This window comes from Lepidochelys kempii, chromosome 8, assembly GCF_965140265.1.
Source record: "Lepidochelys kempii isolate rLepKem1 chromosome 8, rLepKem1.hap2, whole genome shotgun sequence".
Lineage (NCBI taxonomy): Eukaryota > Metazoa > Chordata > Testudines > Cheloniidae > Lepidochelys > Lepidochelys kempii.
This window is the reverse complement of record NC_133263.1, coordinates 72694397-72719872: the sequence shown is the minus strand read 5'-3', so window position 1 is coordinate 72719872 and position 25476 is coordinate 72694397. Positions and strand designations below refer to the sequence as shown.

The 25476-nt window shown below is 42.2% G+C and overlaps 1 long non-coding RNA gene across 2 annotated transcripts in view; it reads left to right on the top strand.

The window, feature by feature from the left end:
• The window catches only part of LOC140916056 (uncharacterized), a 93296-nt gene that overhangs the window by 22224 nt on the left and 45596 nt on the right, over window positions 1–25476 (top strand). The window contains exons 2-3 of one of the 2 annotated variants that reach the window (XR_012160407.1): window positions 7136–7213; window positions 7748–7863. This is a non-coding gene — a long non-coding RNA (uncharacterized lncRNA). Of the gene's footprint in view, window positions 1–7135; window positions 7214–7747; window positions 7864–25476 lie in introns of those variants that run through there. The other variant, XR_012160406.1, reaches the window with a different exon arrangement.

The following is a 25476-nucleotide window of genomic DNA, read 5'->3' as shown; positions in this document are numbered from 1 at the left end:
AGTGAAGCTGCATGATGGTTACGAAGAACTGTTGGAGCTGTCTAGGTGGGAGTGCTACTAACAGAGGGATCCGGGATACCATCAAAGGAACAATCTTGTGGTAAACATAATAGACTAACAGTGAATGGACAAAACCTTGAATTTGAAGTGGACAGTGTAACAGCTGTTAGGGTAATTTCAGAAAATAACTACAAGGATGAGGCTCTGCAAAGAGCTGAATGAGATCCTGCACTGTTCAGTAACTGTGCATTGGCTGCTGGTCTCTTTCATGTTCAAAAGAATGCTAGAGAAAGGAGAGAATCACCCTCAATGAACAGGACATGTAATAAAGGGTTTTGAAACACCACTACTAGGGCTGCAAGTGGTACATGGCCTGCACCTAAAGGTCTTGGAAAGCTGTATAGCGTCTTTGTTCAAAAGGGAGCAATACAGAAAGTATAGCCACAAGTTATTACTGGCAGTGCAGTACATAATAATGCTCCCGTCCTGCTTCCATTGAAGTCAACAGCAGAGCTCCCCTTGATTTTAACCCCAACAACTATGATTCTCTTTGCTCTCATTCAGCACCACAGTACACTCAGACATCCCTTCTGGGGAAAGCCAAAGAAGAATTCAAGAAAATGGACAGTACTCTGGTCATTTCCCAAAGAGAGGACCCCACCAAGCAATACAGCAAAGCTGGCTGGTAAGATATGGCCCTCACACAACTGAACAGACACATGTACAGAGAGTGCATCCTGCATTTGGCCAGATATCAGCTATGTAGTCAAAAGCCAAGTTACAGTCAAACCTTGCTCATTTGTACCAGTGACTGGGGACCCTCTGAGAATTACTAATTTTTATCAAATTACTGAGAAATTTGAGCATTATTGTCTAGCACACTTTCTGTCACTTATAAATAATTAACATTCTGTATTCACTTACTTTGACCAGGGTCTTTTTTTAAAAGTAAGAGAGTTCTCCATCGCTGACTAGTTTGTACTGTAGCGTGTTTTGTAAAAACAAGGATTGCTGTTAATCTAGCCCTCTGTTATTAAATCTTTTCTAAGACATAGGCAGGGAGTGCCTTTTATTTTTTAAAATGTAAACTATAAAAAGCATTGATTGGTGAGATTCCACTGTAGTCCCAAAACTAACGGACTCAGCAGCAGGCTTTTGGCAAATCCCTTCTGCGAAAGTGAGAATACCAGTAACTACATTTTCAACCTGTTCTGGAAGTGCTGTTTTAACCAACTCTCATTTGACATAATATCAGCTCTGGACATTTTTCAAAAGCAAAATCTCTCAAATCATGATAAAATTATCTTTGCTACTGAAGATATTCCGGACATGGTGGAGACCACACTGAAGGTTTATTATTTTTAAAATGTTCCCAGTATGCCTGGCACTGAGGTACTGCCTTTAACATGGCCTCATAGTGAATAAGCAATACAAATTTGGGGAAAAGGAGATCATATCTGTAGGTCAAAAGTCCAGCAAAAATGAGAAAATTCAAGGCAAAACTGAATGCCAAGTGTAAAGGGGGGGGAGGGGAGAGGTGTCATTATTATTGCCCTGATTGCTTTTTTTGATTCAGATGCCTATAAAGGCAAAGGTTTGGCTCAGTTAATGCCATGGACTCTCCATGCTGATAACAAACTTGCCCTGCTCTGCATCTAGGCATATGGCCCCCGGATGCTGGAGCCCCAAGTCCCCCCTCACGCCCCCACGGCCGGAGGAGTCCGGCCTGCCCACCTCAGCTGTGCCGGCCGCCCCCCTGCAAGCGCCGGGTCGGCCCCAGCTCCTGGTCGAGCCACTGGCCCCAGCTCCTGGACAAGCCACCAGCTCCCCCAAGCGCCAGGCTGGTCCCAGCACTGCCCCAGGCAGCCAACTCCAGCAGCAACCCAGGCCACTGACCCAAACCCTCGCCCGTCTGGGCCGGCCTAGCCTGAGTGCTGCCTTGGGTTGCCCCTGGCCGCCGGCAGCCTGAGATCCAGGTTGCAGCCTGGAGCTGAGTGTTCCTGCTGGTTTAAGGGTAGAGGGAAAGAGGGAGGGATCTCGGGGCACAGAGTGGGTGGGGTCAGGGGAGGCTTAGCCTGCTCTGGCCTTCAATACCTGCCACCATGTATAGGCAATTGTTTCCTATATTAAAACAAGTGATCTGATGTTCCAGTAGCATGCTTACAGATACCTATATCTGACCAGGAACTGCTTGTAAATCTATAATTAGTTATCATAGTTTAAACTGACTGAGAAAGTAACTGGAGCCTTTTTGAATAAACATAATTGTCAGTATAGCAAGCCCCCTGCATTATGAATTCCACCATTATTGCTGTTGCAAAGATGGCATTAGACGAATATCATTTTGTCAATTAACCTTTTTCAATTCATAGTTTATTATAACCTAGAAGAGTCAATTTGTGAAGACTTTTTTTACATGACTCTTGCTGCTTTAAACACTTATTACTTGCTCTTTACCCTTTGAACATATTTGGTTATACTTGCCTGGCATAATGTATAACCCTAGGTCACAAAGCTGTAGCAAACCCTTTTAATTTATGGAGGGTTTCATTTTCGCCTACTATTATAAAGATGGCAAAATTGCCTAAATTTCTGACAATAACATCAGGCTGGCTAAGGACACAAAAATAACTGTGTTCCTGTGACCAACGACTTTACCATCATTTAAGCTTTGATTACGTAACCAGCAGTGCACCCACTTTTCCTGACTAATTAATAATTTAAAAAGTACTCATCGCCCAGTATAATGCTCTGAATAATTACTCTGTAATAACTGAAAAGCACCATGTCAAACTCAACATATCCCAAAATATTTTTCTTTCCTAATTATACTTTACTATTAATACAAGGCATAGTCAATAATTGATTAAAATAATAATATGATGAGATTGGCTGCTTCTACAAATAAAGTTTGTTTACACTATACTTAGCAATTTCTATATTGATGTTTTTCCACTGAAAGAGAAAAAGAATACTACCTATTTTAAAATTGGTATAATGTCACAAAAACTGTTCCCTGAACTCTCTCTATATTTTTAAAATAATACTTCATTGTTGAGGGGAAAAAAGCAATAATTGCTATTTATGGAGGACCTACACAAAAACAATATTTTAAGGTTAACTCCTCTCTTCATTGGCTTTGAAGCAGCAGTCAGCTAACAATACAACTTGCCCTTGCTGTGCTGACAATGAGTCCAGTGTGCAAAAAAGAAATTAAACAAAAAAAGACATTTTAATTTCAAGGTTCACTGGAAAAAACATGGAAAAAAAAAATCAATGTTTGCCAAATCGAAAGACAAACTCAGAAGGGAAATAAAAAAATTTATTTACAGGATTGAGGGTTTTATAAATAATGGGGAGTTGAAAAAAAGAAAATATGTCAGTCTTAGTTCTGGATATCTGTGTAAAATTTCTGATTATTCATGTATAATACAAGACACCATGAAAACAGACAATTATATTGTTAGCAGTTCCATATTTATCAGAAAAAATTATAATTATAAGGCTAGTCACCAATGTGCATGAATTTAGAGTGAATGATACTGCAAGGTATTTGGAATACCCTACTCAGATCATATTGCTTGTGGCTCTCTTCCTTAGAATTTTTCAATCTTCCACTCTTCTTTTATTCTCTCTCTCACACGAGGCAACTATTCTTTTTAAATTCTTCTCCTACGTGGAAAAAAACACTCTTTTCCTCCGCAGGCCCTCCATGCTGCTGTCTAAATAGAGCAAAGTCCTTGCAAGGACTTCTGAACACAAAAAACAATGGTCAGGTCTAGAGCTGGATGGTGAACTAGGTTTCTGGTTTGGATAGTTTTCACTCTGAATAATAAACACGTGACTCTGCCTAAGGAATAGGGTGATATGTGCTTTAGAAATGCTGATGGATCAGTGAGATAGAATCCATTTTGTACACTGTTACTTTTTCGCTCCCACTTCGCTATCAAATCTCTGTGTGGGTACCACTAAGAAGGGTCCTGGATTCCTCTGAAGCTAAACTGTTTATTTTATTATTACCATATAGCAGCACATGTGTGCCTGGTGCTTTACAGATAAGTAAGAAGACAAGGTCCTTGCCCTGTTGAGTTTAGAATCTATCTTATATAGACAACACAACAAAACTGATATCATTTCTGGAGGTAGAGTAGGGTCACCTGACAACGTAGTTGTCCCTTGATAAATTTGCCAGAGAATGATTCCACTCCTTGGCAAGCCCCGTTATACTGCTGGAATAATTATTGAGCATACCCCAGGGGGGTAGGCAGTTTGCTTTGGCATGTTGCCTTACCACTAATTATTTAATATTGGCTCATCTCCAGTCCTGATATATGGTCTGTGTGGGTTTTTTTCAGTTCTGGGGCCACTGTTTGTTTTTAAAATGGGGAATGAAGACTGGCTTTTCTGAACAATACTTTGTAAGAGCTTGTGCTAACATCCTGCTATTCTGATGTTTTCCATAAGGGGGCATGAGTGTAACTGGACACTGCAACTACAGCACCAGCAGCGTAATTCTCAGACTCAGTCCTAATGACTTTGGAGGGCTTTACGAATCTAGACAGGTAGCATCAACTGATTTATTTCTTTTTTCTTGTTATTTTTCTCTCCATTTGGTCACTAAGTTATTAACCACAAACAGAGAGAAAAGATTAAAAAACCCAGACACTTCAATAAGAAGATGAAAATGTCTCTCAATGCCAGGGCTTCCTACTATACCACACAGATGACAGTGTAAAGCTTTCTCTTGGACAGAGAAAATCATGGTCAGAGAGCGCGCAGCCAATGAACCTTTTGGGACAGATTTTCTGTTTATGACATTCTGGCTCCTGTTAGGCAGTCTCTATAAGGAAAGCCTGAAGAGAGAGCTCAAGCTTCACCTATGCATAATATTCCACCCTCCATCCCCGCTCCAAAAACCCTCCCAAACCAAACAGCCCACCAGCCCACAGACATTGTTTTAATTTCATAACAATGGGTAATTCTAAATAACTTTGGTATTTAGTATTTTATCTAGATTAAAAACCTAATTTCTATCCGTGTTTTTAATGAGCCCCAGTTTAATCTAGACAGGAGAGGGAAGGCAAGAAAAACAGAGAGAGAACAACTGATTGCTTTTGTTGTGAAATGTACATTGTCCCTTCTTTTTGGAAGGGAGGTGCATAAGGTCAGGGATGGAGCTATTGTTTCTTTGGTGCCATCTGGAGCTTCCAAAATCTGAACAATGCCTGTGAGCACAAAACATACACACACACAAAACAATTCCTCCAAATTAACCACCAATATTTTTAATTAGAGTCTCCAAACACATGGTCTCCTCTTGCAAGCCCTTATGTGAATGTATAGTCCCTGTGAAGGCAGCTGACTTTTCATATGAATCAAAGGTTACAGGATCAGGCCTGTATTTTCCATCATATTTGGAAAGCCCTTTCTCCCTATTTGTCATTAGACAGTCAGATACCAGAGTCATCTATAACAATATTTATCACTTACATTTTGTTTCTAACATTCAAAGCACTTTATAAATTTTATCAGTTTAATTCTCACAACAGCTGAGAGAGGTAGTATTAGTATCTTCACTGTACAGCTGGGGGAAAGGTGGGATGAGGAGGTTAAGAGTTATTCAAAACCAGAATGGAAGATCTAAGATTAAGAGATCTAGGATTAAAACTCAGGATTTTACAATAACCAGCCCCTTACTTAGTCACTAGACTATACTTCTCTCTTTCCTTCTTTGCTTTCAGTATAATAGTAAAGATTTCCCTTCTTCCGGGCTTCTTATGAAGTCTGCAAACATTGGGCTAGACCTGCTGAGTGGTACCAAAAACATTGACAAATTTTATAAATTTAGCCAAGTTGCCACCCCTACATTGTACTAACCTGATGACTGCAGACTATGCTGGTGCGTTATACAATTTGTCAATCTTTTTGGTACTATTCAGTTGGTCTGAAGCTTATTCCAGGAAGATTTTAAAACTTGCAGGGACATGGCTCAGCTCCTCATCTTATGTAAATCAGCACGACTCCACTGACTTTAATAAAACTATGCTGATTTACAGTAGCTGAAGATCTAGCCCAGTGTCTGCCAATATGAGAAGCAGTGAATGAAGTGTCAATAGATAAGACTATAATCACAATTTTGGGAGAGGAAATCAACAGCTACTGTACAAGAGGATTTTCAGTCTAATAAATTAAACTAAATTAGGCTGCCACACTGAATGGTGGCATAAAGCCATGGTTGCTGGCATGATATAACATTATCACATAATAGGTGAATTTGACATGGACAGTAGGTGTTGATTTCCTCTCTCAAAATTGTGATTACTGCCTTAACTACTGACACTTCATTCACTACCAGTTCCTCAGCTCCCTTCTCCCATGCTGACAAGAAATAGCAGGTGACCTAAAATTGTAGGCCTTGGAAGGATCATGTGAACATACTGAACACACTGATGATGATTAATTGGTTTCCTTAGCAACTGAGAATTCTGAGATTATATTCCCTTGATTATTGGTGTGCTCAGTGCTAATGTGAATAGTGGAGAGGAACCAAAGTAGAAGTGTAGCATCCATTAATTGCGTGCACCCACAAGGACCGAAAGAATACCCACTCTCAGCAGACTACCTGACCCACAACAATGAGATGGTGCTCTTTAAAACTCGAGCCTAATAACAGACACAACCCTCATTTTGTGAAAAAGCAGGCAAGAGCCTTTATTATACGGAAAGAGTTTGAATCAATATATATAACTCAAAGAATGCCAGCTCTTATTCATGGGGGGGGGGATCACCTTTCCCACTGGTATTATGCCACCTTGTTAACATATGGGGCCTGATTCTGCACTGCCTTACAGCTTATGTAGTCATTTATACCTGTGCAAAATGGGAATACAAGGTTACCACATTAGAATTTTCCCTGCACTTATACCAGTGGTAGCAATATACATCCATTTTGCACTCACTTTGCATAGCTGTACATGATTACACAAGGTGCAAGGCATTAGCAGGTCAGACCAATGGGAGGTTTTGGTGAGCAAGGAATGCAGGCCCTTGATGGAGCAAAATAATGTCAGTTTCTCTTCCCCAAAGCCACCCAGTAACATTCACCTTCAATATTCTGCTTTCTCTTCACATGCAGGAGATGCTACTGAGATCAAGAGAATGATCACATGTCGGGAATGCAGAATATGAGAGTTGAATACCTCCGATCCTCATGGTAAGAAACTTTCCATAGATCTGTAAGTACAAAGATGTTAATGTCAGGCTTCCAATGGGGCATTATAAACCGTGAGGGGTGCACAAGTGTGTTGTTAAAAAAATACTAATATAGCTTTAAAAAAATAAAAAATCGGAGAGGCCAGTACACTTGGATATTTTGCTTACAATTATGGTGCACTATGAAAGGAAGGTATTGTTCATATAGAACAGTCATAACAATTCTCCTGATCATGCAACATACAGCTGGAGCCTCCTGCTAGCACTTGGACACGAAGTAAGAGACTACTCATTTCAAAGTAAGCTTTATACTTTGTTCTCTTACAGGAGGTTTCTTTCCCCCTCCACTTTTTACTGATTTCTGTGTAAGCTCATAATGGGCTAGATCAATAATGGGCTAGATTCTGCCCGCGCTTACCCTCTCTGTCACATTACTAAGACCAGTGGGGTTAACTGATGGCAGCATTGGGCCCACTGTCCTACATTTATTTCACAATTTGTGTTTTGTTAAATATACTTCCTCTAAAACATGTAGACACAAAACTTCAGGTCATCAGAGAAGCCATTTTCCTGCACACCTCTGGCTGCGGTGCTGCTGATACAGGAGACAGCAGAGTTTGAAGGCAGTGGAACACCATGGGACCCACTTGCAAGGAAGTGAGTATGCTGAAAGAAATAGCAGATGGGTTTATCCCTGAACATATTGGAGAAAAGGAGATTGCTGACTAAACAGGAGAAGCTTCAGTTCAACACCAAACATTCGTGTTTCCTTTTTTAGTTTAGCTTTTACTGCTGCTTAGGTGTGAGTGTGGCTTACTGAATCAATATTACTGGGTGACGCATTTACAGTCAGGAGAAGTGGCACAGGAGCAAGCAAACATAGCAGAAAACAGGGGAGTTTGAGAGGGAGTTCTGTGAGAGGCGGCAAGCCCCTGTTACTTAGGGGCAGTGAGTTCTTGTGTGGGTTTTATTTTTCAGTTTGCAGAAGCTGGTAGGGGGCAGTGTGCTGTGAGAGAAGCAGAGCCTTTGATCACAGTAGAGCCTGGATTAGGGGGCAGGGCTTACTTGTTTTGGGCTCTCATAAAGGCAGTGAAGCAGCCAGTCAGCAGCACAGGACCCAGCAAACAGAGCTGAAAACAGGGAAGTTTGAGTGGGAGTTTGTAAGGGGAGCTTCGGGGAAAGAGTGCGGTGTTCAGGTTTTGTTTTGGCATTGGTTTGGGGTTTTCTGTGTTTTGCTTTCCTTCACAGGAGTTTAGGCAGGAAGGCTATGACAAATGCAGAGGCAGCAGTGGTAGCGACCCAAGGAATGGAAGAGACAATGAAGATGACTGGCTATGGAAGCTGCGGGATGTACGTTGCTCCGGAGTGGATACCCAAAAATAGTTTTGTTTGCTCGACATGCCGCCTGACAGAGCGGATGGAAGAGAAGATGCAAGGTTTGGAGATGCAGGTGGAAACTATGGTTGAATTTTGGGGGGATTCAAACAGATTATAGAGAGGCAAGAGGAGACTGAAGGGAAAACTCAAGACTTGCAGATGCAAGCTGCACTGGAGAACTGTGAAGGTAGACAGCCGGAGGAGGAAAGTGGCCAGTGGAAGCATGTGACTATGGGAACCAAGCAGAGGAAAAGACCAGCTAGTGAATGAGAAATAGAGTTCAGGAACAGGTTTGCTGAGCTGGAAAATGAAGAAGGGGCACAGCAGGCAGTAACACAAGGTGGGAGGGCAAGGAAGAAGAGAAGAGCGGCTAGTCCTACAAGAAGAGGGGAAGAGTCAATGGAGATAGCCAGAGTTCTGGGTCCCAGGAGGACAGAGGCTGACTCTCAGAAGATTGCAAGTGAGAGCAAAAGACAAGAGGACTTTCAGCCAGAAAGACCAGGAGAAAGATCAGAGAATCACTAACACTAGGAAGAGGCAGGCCTATGAAATTGGTGACTCCCTATGAAAAAGAACTGACAGCCGAGTCACCTGAGTTGATCTGGAGAACAGAAGGGTGTGCTGGGAGCTAAGTTATGAGATGTGGACCTGAGGCTGAGGAGGATCCTAACGGGAGCAGAAAAAAATCGACTGATTGTCCTTCACGTGGGATCAAATGATACAGCTAGATTCTCATTAGAATGCATCAAGGGAGACTATATCAGGCTGGGGAAGATGCTTAAAGAAATGGAGGCTCAGGTGATTTTCAGTGGGATTGTACCTGTCCCAAGAGGAGGAGAATGAAGGTGAGACAAGATTATGATGATCAACAGATGGCTCAGGCAGTGGTGCTATAAGGAGGACTTTGTTCAACCACTGGGAGGACTGTTCTCATGGACTCCATCTGAGTAGGGAGGGAAACAGACTTCTGGGATGGAGGTTGGCACAACTGATTAAAAGAGCTTTAAACTAGGAACTTGGGAGAGAGGGTTGGAAGATGCTCCTGATTCTAATATTGACTGGAAAAATCAAGAAAAAAAGAAAATACAACAATGGAGTAAGAAAGAGAAGTGGGTAGGAGAATGGACATTAAGAGGAAAGATAGTGCCAATACCAATGACACTAACAGTCAGGTAGGCAATATTGGCAGAAGAATGACTGTACCTAATCGGGTGGAATCCGGGCAAAGCCAGGCAGAAACAACTAAGATGTTTGTACACCAGTGCAAGGAGCCTAGGTAACAAAATGGAGGAACTATAATTACAGGTGCAGGAAATGAAACCAGATTTTATAAGGATAACAGAAAGAAACATGGTAGAATAGTAGTTATGACTGGAGTACAAGTATTGAAGGATATGTTCAGGTTGAAGGCTGTTCAGGAAAGATAGAAATACAGGTAAAGGTAGTGGAGTAGCATTATATATTAATCATGAGATAGACTGTAAAGAAACTAGAAGTGATGGATTGGATAAGACCGTCTGATTGGGTCAAAATCACTTTGGGGAAGAAAGTTACTAGTGACTCAACTGTCATAGTGCTTGGGGTATGCTACAGACCCCCAGAATTTGATCTGGATATGGATAGAGACCTCTTTAATGTTTTTAGTAAAATAAATAGTACTGGGAATTGTGTAATTATGGGAGATTTTAACTTCCCAGATATAGATTAGAGGACAAGTGCTACTAATAATAGTAGGGCCCAGATTTTCCTCGATGTGGTAGCTGACAAACTTCTTCAACAAATAGTTGCAAAACCTACAAGAGATGATGCCATTTTAGATTTGATATTTTTGAGTAGTGAGAACCTCCTAGAAGTATTAGTTGTAGGGGACAACTTTTGTTTGAGTGATCATGAGCTAATTCAGGTTTCAGAGTAGCAGCCGTGTTAGTCTGTATTCACAAAAAGAAAAGGAGTATAGTGGCACCTTAGAGACTAACCAATTTATTTGAGCATAAGCTTTCCTGAGCTACAGCTGATGAAGTGAGCTGTAGCTCACGAAAGCTTATGCTCAAATAAATTGGTTAGTCTCTAAGATGAGCTAATTCAGTTTAAACTAAATGGAAGGATAAACAAAAACAGATCTGCAACTAGGATTCTTGATTTCTAAAGGGCAAACTTAAAAAAATTAAGGGAATTAGTTAGGGAAGTGAACTGGACTGAAGAACTCAAGGATCTGAATATGGAGAAGGCTTGGCATTACTTTAAATCTAAGTTGCAGAAGCTAGCTGAAGTCTGTATCCCAAGCAAGGGGTAAAAATTCATATTTCAGACCAAACTGGATGAGTAAGTATCTCAAACAGGTTATTAAGAAAAAGCAGAAAGCCTACAAGGAATGGAAGATGGGAAGGATCAGCAAGGAAAGCTACCTCTTGGAGATCAGAAACTGTAGGGACAAAGTGAGAACCTCCAAAAGCCAACTGGAGTTGGACCTTGCAAAGGAAATCAAAACCAATAGTAAAAAGTTCTATAGCCATAGAAATAAAAAGAAAAGCAGGAAAGAAAGAAGTGGGACTGCTACACCCTGAAGATGAGGTGGAGATTAAAAATAATCGAGGCATGGCCCAACAAATAAATGAATGCCTTAGTTTTGAATAAGGGTAATGAGGAGATTAGGGACAGTGACAGGGTGGCTAATGGAAAGGAGGATATGGAAGCAGAAAATACTATATTCGAGATGGAAGGCAAACTCAAACAGCTTAATGGGACTAAGGCTTGGTCTACATGCTGGAGCCATGAAATTGACAAGAAAGGCGGGCTGTCACCATGGGATGGGGGTGGCCCCCCATGCTCCCCACTCCCAGCTTGGGCTGCGCTTGCCCCGCTTGGAGCTGGGCTGCCCCTGCTCCCAGCCCAGCTGCTGCCTGGGCTCTTCACTCCCTGAGCTGGGCTGCACCCACCTGGTTCCCTGCTCCAACCTGGACTGCTGCCTGGGCTTCCGCTCCCTGCTGGGAGCCCAGCTACATGGATGGTCCCGGCTCCCTGCTGGGAGTCCAGCTGCATCGATGCTCCCCACTCCCCTCTGAGAGCTCGGGAGCCACCGGACTGCGGGTACAGAGCTCCCCGCTGGGAGCCAAGGCAGCAGATGAGGTGCCGAGAGTCTTTGGGGGCAGCCAGGTTCCCAGCAAGGAGCCTGTGAGTCGAGTTGAGAGGCTAGGCTCTCAGCCCTCCACACTGCCCCTCTGAAGTCTGAAATCTACAGTGATTACTGTGGTGGTTGTAAGTCAATCTAACACAGTCATCTTAAGTTTCTAGTGTAGACATGCCCTAAATCAGGGGGCCCAAATAATCTCCATCCAAGAATATTAAAGGAGCTGGCACATGAAATTGCAAGCCCAATAGCAAGGATTTTTAATGAATCTGTAAACTTGGAGGTCATACCCTATGACTAGAGAATTGCTAATCTAGTTCTTATTTTTAAGAACAGGGGGAAAGGTGATCTATGAAACTATAGGTCTATTAGTTTGACCTCAATTGTATGAAAGGTCTTGGAACAAATTTAGAAACAGAAAGTAGTTAAGGACATAGAGGTAAACAGTAATTGGGATAAAATACAACATGGTTTTACAAAACGTAGATCATGCTGGACAAACCTGACCTTTCTTTGATGTTTTAGACAAAGGAAATGCAGTAGATCTAATCTACCTGGATTTCAGTAGGGCTTTTGATACAGTCCCACATGGGAAATTATTAGTTAAATTGGAGAAGATGGGGATTAATATGAAAACTGAAAGGTGGATGAGGAAGTGGTTAAAGGAGTCATACTGAAAGGTGAACTGTCAGACTGAAGGAAGGTTACCCATGGAGTTCCTCAGGGATCAGTCTTTGGACCAATCTTATTTAACATTTTTATTAATGACCTTGGCACAAAAAATGGGAGTGTGCTAATAAAATCTATGGATGAAAGTTCGGAGGTGTTGCCAACATGGAAGAGGACCAGAATATCATACAAGAAGATCTGGATGTCCTTGAAAACTGGAGTAATATAAGTGAGATGAAATTATTTGTGCAAAGTGCAAGGTCCTGCACTTAGGGACTAACAACAAGAATTTGTGCTATAAGCTGGGGACTTATCAGTTGGAAGTGAGAGAGGAAAAGGAAGCCCCGGGTATATTGGTTGATCACATGATGACTATGAGCTGCCAATGTGATGCGGCTGTGAAAAAAGGCTAATGCAATCTTAGGATGCATCAGGCTAGGTATTTCCAGTAGATATATGGAAGTGTTAGTACCATTATGTAAGGCACCTCATCTGGAATACTGTGTGCACTTCTGATCCCCCATGTTTAAGAAAGAGAAATTCAGACTGGAACAGGTGCAGAGAAGGGCTTAGGATGATCAGAGGAATTGAAAACCTACCCTGTGAGAGCAGACTCAAAGAGCCTAACCAAACTAAATCTGAGCGGAGATATGATTGCTCTCTATAAAGACTTCAGAGGGATAAACACCAGGGAAGGAGTGGAGTTATTTAAGTTAACAGTGTTGACACAAGAAAATGAATATAAACTGGCCATCAACAACTTTAGGCTTCAAATTAGATTAAAGTTTCTAACTATCAGAGTAGTAGAGCTGGAACAGCCTTCCAAGGGCAGTAAAACACCTAACTGGCTTCAAGACTGAGCTTGATAAGTTTATGGTGGGGATGGTATGATGAAACTGCCTACAATCAGGGCCGGCTCTACCATTTTTGCCGCCCCAAGCAGTGAAAAAACCTGTCACGGCCGACTTGCCGCCGTGGATGGCAGGAGAGAGAGGAAGCTGCCGCTGAATTGCCACCACGGCCGGCGGAACAGAGAAGCTGCCGCTGAATTGCCGCCGCTGCGGAAACTCTGCTGCCCCTTTGTGACTGCCGCCCCAAGCATCTGCTTGGAATGCTGGTGCCTGGAGCCAGCCCTGCCTACAATGGCAGGTAGCTGATCTGTGACTGCTAGTAGGAAATATGGCCGGTGATGAGACACTACATGGGAAGGGCTCTGAATTACTACAGAGAATTCTTTCCCAGGTGTCTGGCTGTTGGGTCTTGCCAAAATGCTCAGGTCCAACTAAGCACCATATCTGAGGTCAGAAAGGAATTTCTCCCCAAGTCAGATTGGCAGAGACCCTTGAGTGTGGGTTGTTTGTTGTTGTTGTTGTTGGAGTTTTTTGGCCTTTCTCCACAGCTTGGGGCACAAGTCACTTGCAGGTTTAAACTTGTATAAATTCTCTGTAATTTGAAGTCTTTAAACCATGATTTGACGACTTCAGTAACTCAGCCAGAGGTTATAGGTCTATTACAGAAGTGGGTGGGTGTACTTCTGTGGCCTGAAATGTGCAGGAGGTCAGACGAGATGAACATGATGGTTCCTTCTGACCTTAAAGTCTATGAGAAGTTCGGCTGGGTGGTTTTGCTTTGAGGAAAAGCCAAGAGTACTTAACACTGAGTAATAATTACTGACCCTGCCCCCACACATTTTTGCCATTATGGACCACATTAATTATATTCCCATTTTCACATTCTCCTTAAGAAACAAATAGTGCTGCCATCGTCACTCTTACCCAGTAAGATTTCTATATAAAAATGACCAGCTGCTATGTTATAGAGAAGTTACTACTATTGCTGTTGAAATGGGGAATGTATCAGAAATAACCAGACTGACCTGCTACTATTATCTCAGAATCAAATTGTGGACCAGATCATTCCCACATCCCCAGCTTCACATTATCCAGGCCCAGAGGAAAGTCTCCATGCATGGATCTCCTCCCTACTGCACAGGAGGAGGTGGATTTATGTGGAGGTGCCAGCTATATTCCTGGCATATCTGGTCCCTCATGGGTTTAGGCTCTGCACTGAGGGCAGAATAGGAACTGGTAGGGCAGTAGGGATGCTAGGATTGTACCCATTGCCCCGCACCCCTGGCTGTGGAGAGACTCCCTGAGAAGAATAATGTAACAGTTTCAGGGTAACTGCACCTGGATTTTCCCCTCTGTGGTCTCTCGAGGGCACTCACTTAGAGATTTCTGGCTCCTAGCCATAACCTCTCCTGGGTGGAAACTTGCATTTCACTTCCTTCTGAGCAGGGGTTTTAAGGCTGCACATCTCCCTGCTCTACACTGCAATATCCCCAGCAAGCCAGTCTGCCTAAAAGGCCAGTGCCTGTGTTTTGCTTTCTCTCTCAGGGCTATGAACAGTGTATTGCCAGCAGTTACAAGCACAATTATCATTAAGGTAAAAGCATTATAGCGAAGGTATATAAAAAGAGACATGCTGAACCTACAGACATGCTGAAAAGCTTACTAAAGGTCACCCCCAGAGCCAATATAGGAATCTAATAGGTGTCAGTCCTTCAAACCCCACAACTGTGTTTTCCCTTTGGTTACAACTTTATATCAGTCTTTAGATCAGAAACCAGGACAAAGGCTGCAAGTCAGTTTAATCTCAGGCTGTTTATCCAAAAGTCCCTTTTTCTTGGTGTCTGGAGAATCCAGTTTCAACCAGAATATGTGAACTTCCCCAAGAGGTGGCAACTCTCTGGAGGTGTTATAACCTGAGTGATTTGCCTTAATCATACCCTACTATTTTCACTTCCTGAAGGAGATGTAGAATCCCTCCCTGCCATGGAATACACATGGTTCCTGGCCCACAATGATACATAATACATACTTAATACAATATGGGCTTCCAGAGATACTGCAGGAAGTTGCCCATCTGTTACAGATAATACAATATTATTTTTTCTGCCGAGTTCCCTACCAGCAGCTGTGAGCCAAGCTCCAGGGGAACTGTACTGGGAGGGAGCCAAGCTCCCTCAGGAGCCCAGAGATGGGGCAGGAGGAAAAAGATTTCCCTGTGGCTTGCCTTGGCCTCTTGTAGATTCCGTAGATCTGCCAGCATGGGAGCAGGCCCCATTCCAATATCCATGGGTAAGAGTAAGTCCATACTGCCAGAGATTTCCTCCTTCCTGCATGGGGGTATGTTCTGGGCCTCTGTGTACTACATACTAGACCAGCGGTTCTCAAACTGTGGGTTTAATGGGTTAGCCGGGCTGGCTTAGACGTATTGGGGCCCAGGGCTGAAGCCTGAGCCCCTCCACCCCAAGGTCTTCAGCCCTGGGTGGCGGAGCTCAGGTTACACGGCCCCTGCCTGGGTCTGAAGCCCTTGAGCTTCAGCTTTGGCACCCCCAGTCAGAGCAGTGTAGCTTGCGCTTTGTCCCACCCCCCTTCCCCCCGCCCCCGGGCAGTGGGTCTCGGGTGGGCTCAGGTTTTGGTCCCCCCTCCTGGGATCGTGTAGTAATTTTTGTTGTCAGAAGGGGGTCATGGTGCAATGAAGTTTGTGAACCCCTGTACTAGACTTCGAGGGCTTTTCACTGGTCCTATTGTAATGTGGAATTTTCAGCTCTTTTTCTAAATATCATTTTTGTATCATCACATTTCTGTTCAAGGTGCCTATCAGTAAACTCTGTCTGAGCTCAAAAACATGTAGCACTACTGTCCAAAGGAATTCTACATTCATATCAAAGACATTAGGTGAATTACCCTTACTCTCTTGTTACAGCTGCATGAGGTAGCCGGGGTGAAGTCAAATCATAGTAACACTTCCAAATATATTATAAACCCAACACAAATGTCCTTAAAAAGAAAAGGAGTACTAGTGGCACCTTTAGAGACTAACCAATTTATTTGAGCATGAGCTTTCGTGAGCTTCAGCTCACTTCATCGGATGCATCTGATGAAGTGAACTGTAGCTCACGAAAGCTCATGCTCAAATAAATTGGCTAGTCTCTAAGGTGCCACTAGTACTCCTTTTCTTTTTGCGAATACAGACTAACACAGCTGCTACTCTGAAACAAATGTCCTTAGACACTTCACAAATTGAACTCTCATATGCACTTACTGATATAGTGCCACCATATTAAAGGTGTTGAAATACACATTGTGTAAGCCTGAGGGGAAATACAAAATTAATGCAGGGAATACTGCATCTTGTGGACTCTGTAGGCCATATACACAAAATAGTATCTTGAGGCCTTAGCACACCATTTTCACTGCTATCAAAGCTAACTCTGTTCCATTCTATGCTAGTATAATGTCATAATAGTAAATAACTGAATAACAGCTCCGCACTCCTAGCTGGGCACTTCCATACTAGGAATCTTTAGATTTGCAACTATTGACTTTTAGCAATGCCTTGAGACGATTGGTTTTGAAACTGGACATTTTTGCACAGACTTCCTAAATGTAACTTGTCTTTGGGCCTCCCTTATTTAAAAATATAATCATTTGATATGGTTTTCAGAGTATTAACAAAGCTTATTTTGGTTATAGTGTGTACTGTAAGCCAAATTCCAATGGAGCCACATTAATTTACACTAGCAAATAATCTCTAAACCTGTCCTTGTCCCTTCAAGAATTAGGGAACAACTAAGGTGGCTATTGGCAGAGTCATTTTGTAAAAGCTGCCATGGGATTGCCTAATTCTCCCCCTCTCCCAAGAGATCTTTTTAGAAATGAATAAACAACTATCAGATAAAAACATATTTACCTGATGTAAACATCAGCGGGAATACTGCTGTTTGTGAATGCTATTCTAAAACAGTAAAAAGAACAGGAGTACTTGTGGCACCTTAGAGACTAACAAATTTATTTGAGCATAAGCTTTCGTAGGCATGCATCTGATGAAGTGGGCTGTAGCCCACAAAAGCTTATGGTCAAATAAATTTGTTAGTTTCTAAGGTGCCACAAGTACTCCTGTTCTTTTTGCAGATACAGACTAACACGGCTGCTACTCTGAAACCATTCTAAAACAGTGTATTCCTTCTGTTTCCAGCACAGCATAAACAAAGAACTAGTGGCTTGATAGATTGTTTTTGTCAAATATATGATAACCCTTTTAAGTTACAGAATTAAAACCCCTAGGTCAGCCCTTCAGAAGCTTCTCCCTGCCCGAGACAGGAAATGAACTGAGCTATTGAGTCAGGTCGGTGCTCTTTATACAGGGAGCTGATGTCATCAAGCTTTTAGTATGTTTTTGTCTCCATCTGCTGGTCGGAGATTTCATTATCCATTCTTTGCATACCAATATTTGAACAGTGGAGAAAACGAAATTTGAATAGAAAATATTTAGTCCTGCATGAGTGCAGGAGACTGGACTAGATGACCTCTTGAGGTCCCTTCCAGTTCTGTGATTCCATGATACTGTTTTTAAAACACTTCACAGACTTACTGTTGCTGCCTTTTTAAGCTCTTCCTATTTTACAAAGGGAAAAGGATAAACTCAGTGATATGAAGCTAACTAGTTATATTTGAAATATTGATGACATACATTTTCTGAAATATGGTAACAGGGTATTACTGGATGCTGTATGCATGTTTATGCTCTCTGTAATGTTTGATTGATGTGCACCTAATCCTTCATTCCGCTAATAGACCATAATATATCTTACCAAGAGATGGATTATCAGACCACTGGTATTAGTGGTTTAGAGAAGTCCATTTATAATGCAGCATTGTCAGCTACTGTGTCTTCAGCAAGTAATTCTTGCCTAGAAAGCTGTTTCACTAAAAATGACTAATTTTGCCAATTTGATTTTTTTGCTTTGAATATGTTTTACAGAAGGCAAGCTAATCTATCCTAAAAGACTCATAATATTAGCAAAACATAAATGGAAAATAAACAAGGAAAACCCTTAAAAATCTGAACTATATTTGTCCGAGACTTTGAATTTAGACATGCAAATGATGTATTGGTAAAAAATTAGAGTACTTGACTGATCCATGCTACTCTTTGTTGCAGAAAATAGATGCTATTTATACGTCTTTTTGTTTGGCATTCCATTTTTCTTTCAGGGTTGTCTGTTGTATGCCATCCCTAATTTTCATCATTTTCTATATAAAATTGTTTTGAACCATATCACTTTTCATAATTTCTCAAAGTTGCTTAGTTAAAAAATTCTGCTAATTATCTATATAATAAGATTCCCGGATTGTCACTCTGAAGCCTAGAATGTCTATTGTATCAGTAGGAAGTGATGGAAACAGCTACAAGCATGGTCGAGAACTCTTTTTGTTCAGCATATTACCAGGTTCAATCATCACTGGCATAGGTCCATCAATGGCTATTAGCCAGGATGGGCAGGGGTGGTGACCCTAGCCTTTGTTTGCCAGAAGCTGGGAATGGGCAACAGGGGATGGATCACTTGATGATTACCTGTTCTGTTCTTTCCCTCTGGGACACCTAGCATTGGCCACTGTCGGAAGACAGGATACTGGGCTAGATGGACCTTTGGTCTGACCCTGCATGGCCGTTCTTATTCACAGTCTGTTACCATCCATTTTAAATTCTTTGCCCTTTCGATTTAAGAATTACCCTGTGTGATGTACAGCTAGAGTAAGACATGTATCCATACTATGCAGAGAGTTCAAAACCCTTGTGATGTCAGATGTCAACCAGTCACCATCCTAACTGTACAGCTAATTTGCATGCACAAATTTCATTGATGATGAAATATGGAGATTTAGCAGTTTTCCTCCTGGAGCCTGTGGACAGTAACAGTATGCTGTGACATGGGCGCATATTGGTACACATTGCTTAAAGAAGTGGATTTAAAATAACAGACCTATATCCATATTTTCTTACCCATGGCTGGCATTCCCCGTGAGCCCATAGGATAGACCTGACTTAGCCATGGTGCTTCTCTGTTCTCCCTGGCCACCATGTTACAGCTTGTTTGCTGCAGACCTCTGACTCTCAGGCAGTCCTTATATGTGTGTCAGCCTCAGAGGGGGCTGACCACCTCTCCCTCCACCTTTGTAGGGCAAATCTTTTAACAGACCATTGTCTTATGATCTCCAGATGCTTAGCCTTGGCAAACAGCCCTGTTGTCAGGGTTGGGACTGAGGGAGTCCCTCTTCACAGCTATAAACCTGGCTATTGTGTTGGAGATGTTCCTTATCTAGGACATTGTTTTGCCTTTCCTGCCTGGTTTGTTTAGCAATTACTTTTGATCTAACTATGCATTCAGGCAGGGTAAAAATCACACCAAAAATCTGATGAGAATATACTATTTATATCAAAAAACCGCAGCCTTTCTCAAGTCTTCACCATAATAACAACCGTTACCCTTTGTCTGTCTTGTCTATGTAGGCCCTGATCACCCACAGCGTTTAAGTTTAGGGGTCTCCTGCACTGAGTCTGCACTGAATTCCAGGCTCAGACCCTTAAAAGTGGAGCCGTCAGGAGCACGGACTTTTCTTAGTATGTTTTGCACAGCACAATGGGGCAACTAGACGCTATCATAAGGCAAACAAAATAACAATTTACAGCAATTGGTTTACAACTGGATTCATTTAGTAGAAAAGGTGTTGTGAATTAGCTTGCTCCATAATAATTCCCCTTATGAAAAATGGTATATTTGATTATCCTTCAAAGGCTTTAAAGTTGATAGGCTCTAATTATGACTCTCTTGCTCACACAATCATCAGTAATTTGGAATCCCAAGCGTGCTGTGTTTGTCATGTGCCTTCTATAAATATTTGTGTCCAAATTCTGACCTCCAATCTGCACAAGGAAAAAATGACAATTTTGGGGTACCCACTCAGAGATGCCTTTAAAGGAATCTGACAGAGGGTGAGTGCCCTGCAATTTCTGAAGATCAGGTCCCTTAAAGGGGTCTCAAGTTGGGCACCCAAATACTGAGGCATCCAATATTACTGGCCACTTTTATAAATGTAGGCTATGACTCCCACTGAGTCCATTAGCAACTGTGCATGAAGGCAAAATTTAGCTCTTTGGTTTTACAGTGGTTTCAGCTTCAACCCATGTTGCAGGAGGATGACAGTCTTTTCAATATTAGATTTATATTTTCCAGGTAAATTACGTTTAGGGAGGTAGTAATATGTATCTGGCATCTGTCAACCTTGACAGATAGGAGATTTTTAAATGCACTTCTATATATCTGCAGAATACTGACCTATGTTTCCTTACGAATTACAACTCTCTGAACTGTTTTAATACTATTCCTGTTTGAATAAGGCAGTGGTGGTGCACTCTTTATGGCACTGAAGCCCTGACAAAGGGTGAGCTGGGCCTTTAAGTGAGATTCCGCCCCCTAATTGGCCTGTACCTGCTTCCTCCAAGGTCACAGGACTAGCACAAAGCCTTCTGGAAGAGGAAGTGGAAATAGATGCTTAACTACTTTCTCAGTGTAGAGGTATAGTTAAAAAGCTTGTGGGAGGTCCTCTGTGAGAAAATAATCAGGGCCTGGGTAGGGTCTATAATGGGATTCCTGTTGAAAGGGAACTGAGAAAGAAAACAGTAGGCGGGACTGGGAAGTTGGCCAGCCAGGCTAGGAATCAAACCTACTTGAGGCGTAAGAGTGAAGTAGAGTATTTTGACCCTGGAGCAGAAAGCTATTTCTCTGCAGTTTGCTGGGGTAAAGAGAGGCTACTCTGTATCTCAGCACTAATTACTTGGAGATAGTGAGTGGAAAATCTGATTAGTAAAAGGAGTGAAGGGGCTTGTTTGATTTGTCTGAGCTGTCTGCTCACCTTGGAAGGGGGGGAGTTTTGTTTTTGACTAGAGGCCAAAAGCATCAAGCTACCAATGACTACTCGAAGCGAGGAGAAGCTGAAATAGCAGCCACATCTGATAATACAGTAAGTAAGTACACATGTCAGGGTGCCACATTAGCAATTTATGAGGAGTTCAAGGGCTGCAGTTAATTTGCATGTACTTATCTAGTGCTAGGGCATTCTCCTAGATGGAAAAACTAGATAGGGACAGGAGGCTCCAAGTGGTTCTACTAAGGAAGTTCTATCTGGTCATACCAACAAAAAAATCCACTTTTCTTTCTGATGACTAAGAAATGTGTGCAAACCTCCGAACCTTATGATGTAGCCCTGTCAAACCCAACTCTTTGTGCTAATGCTCTATGTTGGAAAACTCCCCAAAACTGGTGCCTTCTCCAGAGGTCTGTGTTATGAAGCACCTAGCTCACTTTGGGAAAGAATAAATTAATGGCCCATATCCTGAGCTGGTGTAAATCTGAGTAGCCCCATTGATGTCAATACTACATAGACTTACATCAGTTGAGGTTCTGCCCCACTATTTGCAAGAGAGGAAGGACAGTTGTTAGTATACAATGGGTTGGGTTCAACATAAAAAATCAGTTTGCTGTTTATGAATGCTATGGAATGTGCTACAGAGGACAGTGTCCCACCCACTTCCTCATTTCCCTGTGTTGAAAGCTGCACTATAAATAGGATGTAATTTTCTAGGAAATCATTTGTCTTTTAAAAATACATATACTCAATAAAAATATTATCAACTTTCTACCATGTTCCAGATTAACAGAGGAAAAAACACCATGGAAACACCAAATGGTACAGATAAGGAAGTTCTGAAATACCTAGACCTCCCTTAATGCTAACTTAAAATTCATACATTTTTTAAAAAAAAATTATCCCCCTCTTTATTGTGTTACTAATAATATCTTGATTGAAACCTGATTTGTTTGAAGGAAAGGAAGGTTTGCTAGGGCATCCCCTACACCCTGGTGATTTCTGGCTGCTGCATAAACTCCTTAGGGCTATTAGCGTGCAGAGAAAGTTAGAGCAATCCATGGAGAACTGGTGTGATACAGAGAAGTACCAGGACTGGTAGAGCACAAAGGCAACTTAAATCCAAACCATCCTCAACTATGCTAAGCACCGTTTGGCTGCAGCTGAGTATCTGGGCTCTGATATCTAAAGCAAATGTCACTAAGTAACAACTCTTACTCCTAAGGCCCCAGCTTTTATAAGATTATCAAACATGTCCTCTTTCTCATTTTGGACTGAGTTTGTGGTTTTTGTTTTGTTTTTTATTGCGACTTTCTGGCTACTCAAACAACCACAAACTGTTCCAGGGTATAGGATCATGACAGCACAAATTTAGAATTAGTGTGAACAACAACTAATTAACAAGAGTAGACAGCACCCACTGAGGAAATAACTTGACTAATCAATAACATATCAAAAGCAAAGCCCCTGTAAGGTAAACACAACTCTGGTAAATTGCATTGATTTCAAGGTTTGTTTATATGTGACAACAGCTCTTGATAGCCAGCAAAGTTTCAGGAAAAGCCTGAAAAAATTCAAATCTCATGAGTTACATTAGAGCATAGATGTAAATAGTGGAGTGGCAGAGAAGTGTAAAAGGTTTCGTTCTTTATTTTTTTATCTTTTACAATTTTGTTGTAAGCTTGGATTCAGTGGGCCAGATCCTGCTGTCACTCATGCCACACTAACCCTATTGAAACCATGGGTATCAGTGGAAGCTGAAGTTGGTCTAAGAAGCCTAGATAATATTTTAAGGGAGTGTGTTGGGGTAGACTAGGCCCAGAGGCCTGCTGCTGAAGGCCTCAGGGTCCTGCCACACCCATACCAGGAAAAGAGTAGTAGATGAGTCCTCCAAGTTGCATAGAGAGGCTGCATGGGACACAGCCAATCAGGGGGAGGCTGCAAGGAGCAAGCCATTCAGAGGGTTGCAGGTTAGTATAAAAGGAGCTGCAATGCAGACTACTGTTAGTTGTTGCTTGGAGTCTGAGGAATGATGGTGGTGCTCCTCGTAGGCTGAAGGACCACAGTGCAGGCAGGACCTAGGGGAGTGAGGAAGAACTCCTGGATGGCTGCTGGGCCTGAACATAGAAGGGCCCAGAGCTAAGGGTAAAGTATTTGTGAAGGTTGGGGGGGAAGTGACCCAGGGAACTGAAAGCAGATTAGTTAAAGGGACATGGAGGCACATTGCTGCTATTCTTAGGGTCCATGGGGTTTGAGCTGAAGTGGTGGGTGGCTCTGGCTCCTTCCTTCCCTCCCTCCCCATAGGCCTCTGGGGAAGTTGCCTACTATTGGACAGTAATAAACCCCCAGAAAGGGACCTGAACTGTTTAGAGGCTCAGCTGGAGCCAGAATAGACCAGAGTGGGCAAAAAGCCTCTGGGGGGAACCTTGGCCACCTACTAGGGCCAGGTGCATTTAAACACTTTGTTGGACTAATACCCCAGAAGGGGTTTGTTTGAGCTGTTTCCATACAGACTATGTGTGACTTGGCCAGAGGGCTGACTCACTAGAAACTGCCAGAAGGGGTCACCACAGATTGAAAGAGGTGCAAACACACACCTGAACAAGGGGATGTTTGAGAGGTGGGTGCCATGCCATTACAGGGAGTAAAACAATCAATGTCTCTAATGTGTGGAGAAGAGAGGGTGAGGAGCAGTGATAGCATTGTAGTAGCAAGCAACTTGATGTAGTGGAGTAGAAGACTAGCTAGCAGCATAGAATAATGAAAACTTTCTTTCCCTGGAAATAATAGATTATAAAAACAAGAATGTGGCAGTTTCTTGTCTCTTCCATCCATACTGATCTGTGCCACTTGCTTTGACTTTGGAAATAACTTTTTAAGTCTGCAGTCATGCGTCTGTGGATGTATTGTGTCACTTCTCACAGATTAAGAAGGGTTGGGGTAGGTCAGTACATTGATGGGTAACCCAAGACCTGCTCACTGAGCGATATTTAACACTGTTAGACTGAGGTATGCTTATTTCACTGTCTTCATTTGGTTATTCTCTCTGGGTTGTGGGAAAAGTTATGGTCAGAATAATCAGTATCTGACATCCCAAAGAAAGAGAGTGAGTGAGAACTTAGTACATGTGGTGTTCCCATCAGTGTAGTGCCTGAGTATTTGGCTGATGCCATGTGCTGTATTAGAAATGTAAAGCCAGAGTCACTCAATCCCCTGCAGCAGCCTTCTTAAAAATACTGAAAACAGAGTTTGGAACATGATACTGTGTGAAATTTGACATCAGCATATACAACATGAGTGTCCTATCAAGAACTTAAGGGTTGACTCCTTGGCTTCTGCTCTGGCTCTGTTGCTGAGGCAAAGCAACTGAAAAGATGCCCTTAAGGGACAATTGAGGACTTCCCCACAAGGTTCATTTCTCCCCTCACGTAGCTTCTGCAGACCTGAGGCAGCTCTAAGTTATATCAGGGCCACTTGGCTTCCGAGCCATCAGACCAAGATCAGAGAAGCAGATTTTTGTTCTGCTTTTCTCAATTGTGCCACATGTAAACTTGGCAAAGCTGTTTTCAACCCTACCATTCTACCTCCCACTCCTTTCTGTGACATTCTAGAAAAAGTTATATGCATAGTGATTCTAGTCTTGGGCCCCAACACATAGTCTGATAAATAGAGTGAAAGATGGACCAATCAACCATGTTCTGAAGTTCTTCCTCTAAAATATGGCTACTAGTAAAAGAGCACTGTTATCACAGGAAGCCATCTGAAAGGGCTTATGTAATAAATCTAGCTTCTCAATTGGAAGCTACTTTTAAGTGACAATGAAGTAGTAGTAGTAGTAGTAGTATAGAATGCTCTTGCATACTAGTGTCTGAAATGAAAAGTCTGTCTTGTAATCTGTCAATCATTTAGGATGTTCTCAGTCCAGTGTTTATTCAGCAATCTGTTTTGGTGCAGCTGGAAATGTTGTTACCAACTGATGAGCAAATTTGAATGCTGAAAATAAAGAATGTCCTTCATTCTTCAAGGTAAAGGGGGAGACTCTTCATCCAGTAGATGCTGCCACTGCTACAGCTGCTGTTATAGCTTCTGATGCTGATAGTGATGAGTGGTGCATAATGTCAATACAAGATGAGAGGCTACATAACAAAGTGAAAAGGAATCCTCTGAACACGAATCCCATGACACCCCAGTAGCACTTAATAGCCGTGACTTTCCTGGCTAGACATAGGACTAAAAAGCCAGGCATTTGTATCAATTAAATTACTACCCAACTTGTAAATAAATACAGCAGCTTGTTAATTAGTAGGATGTTTTTTA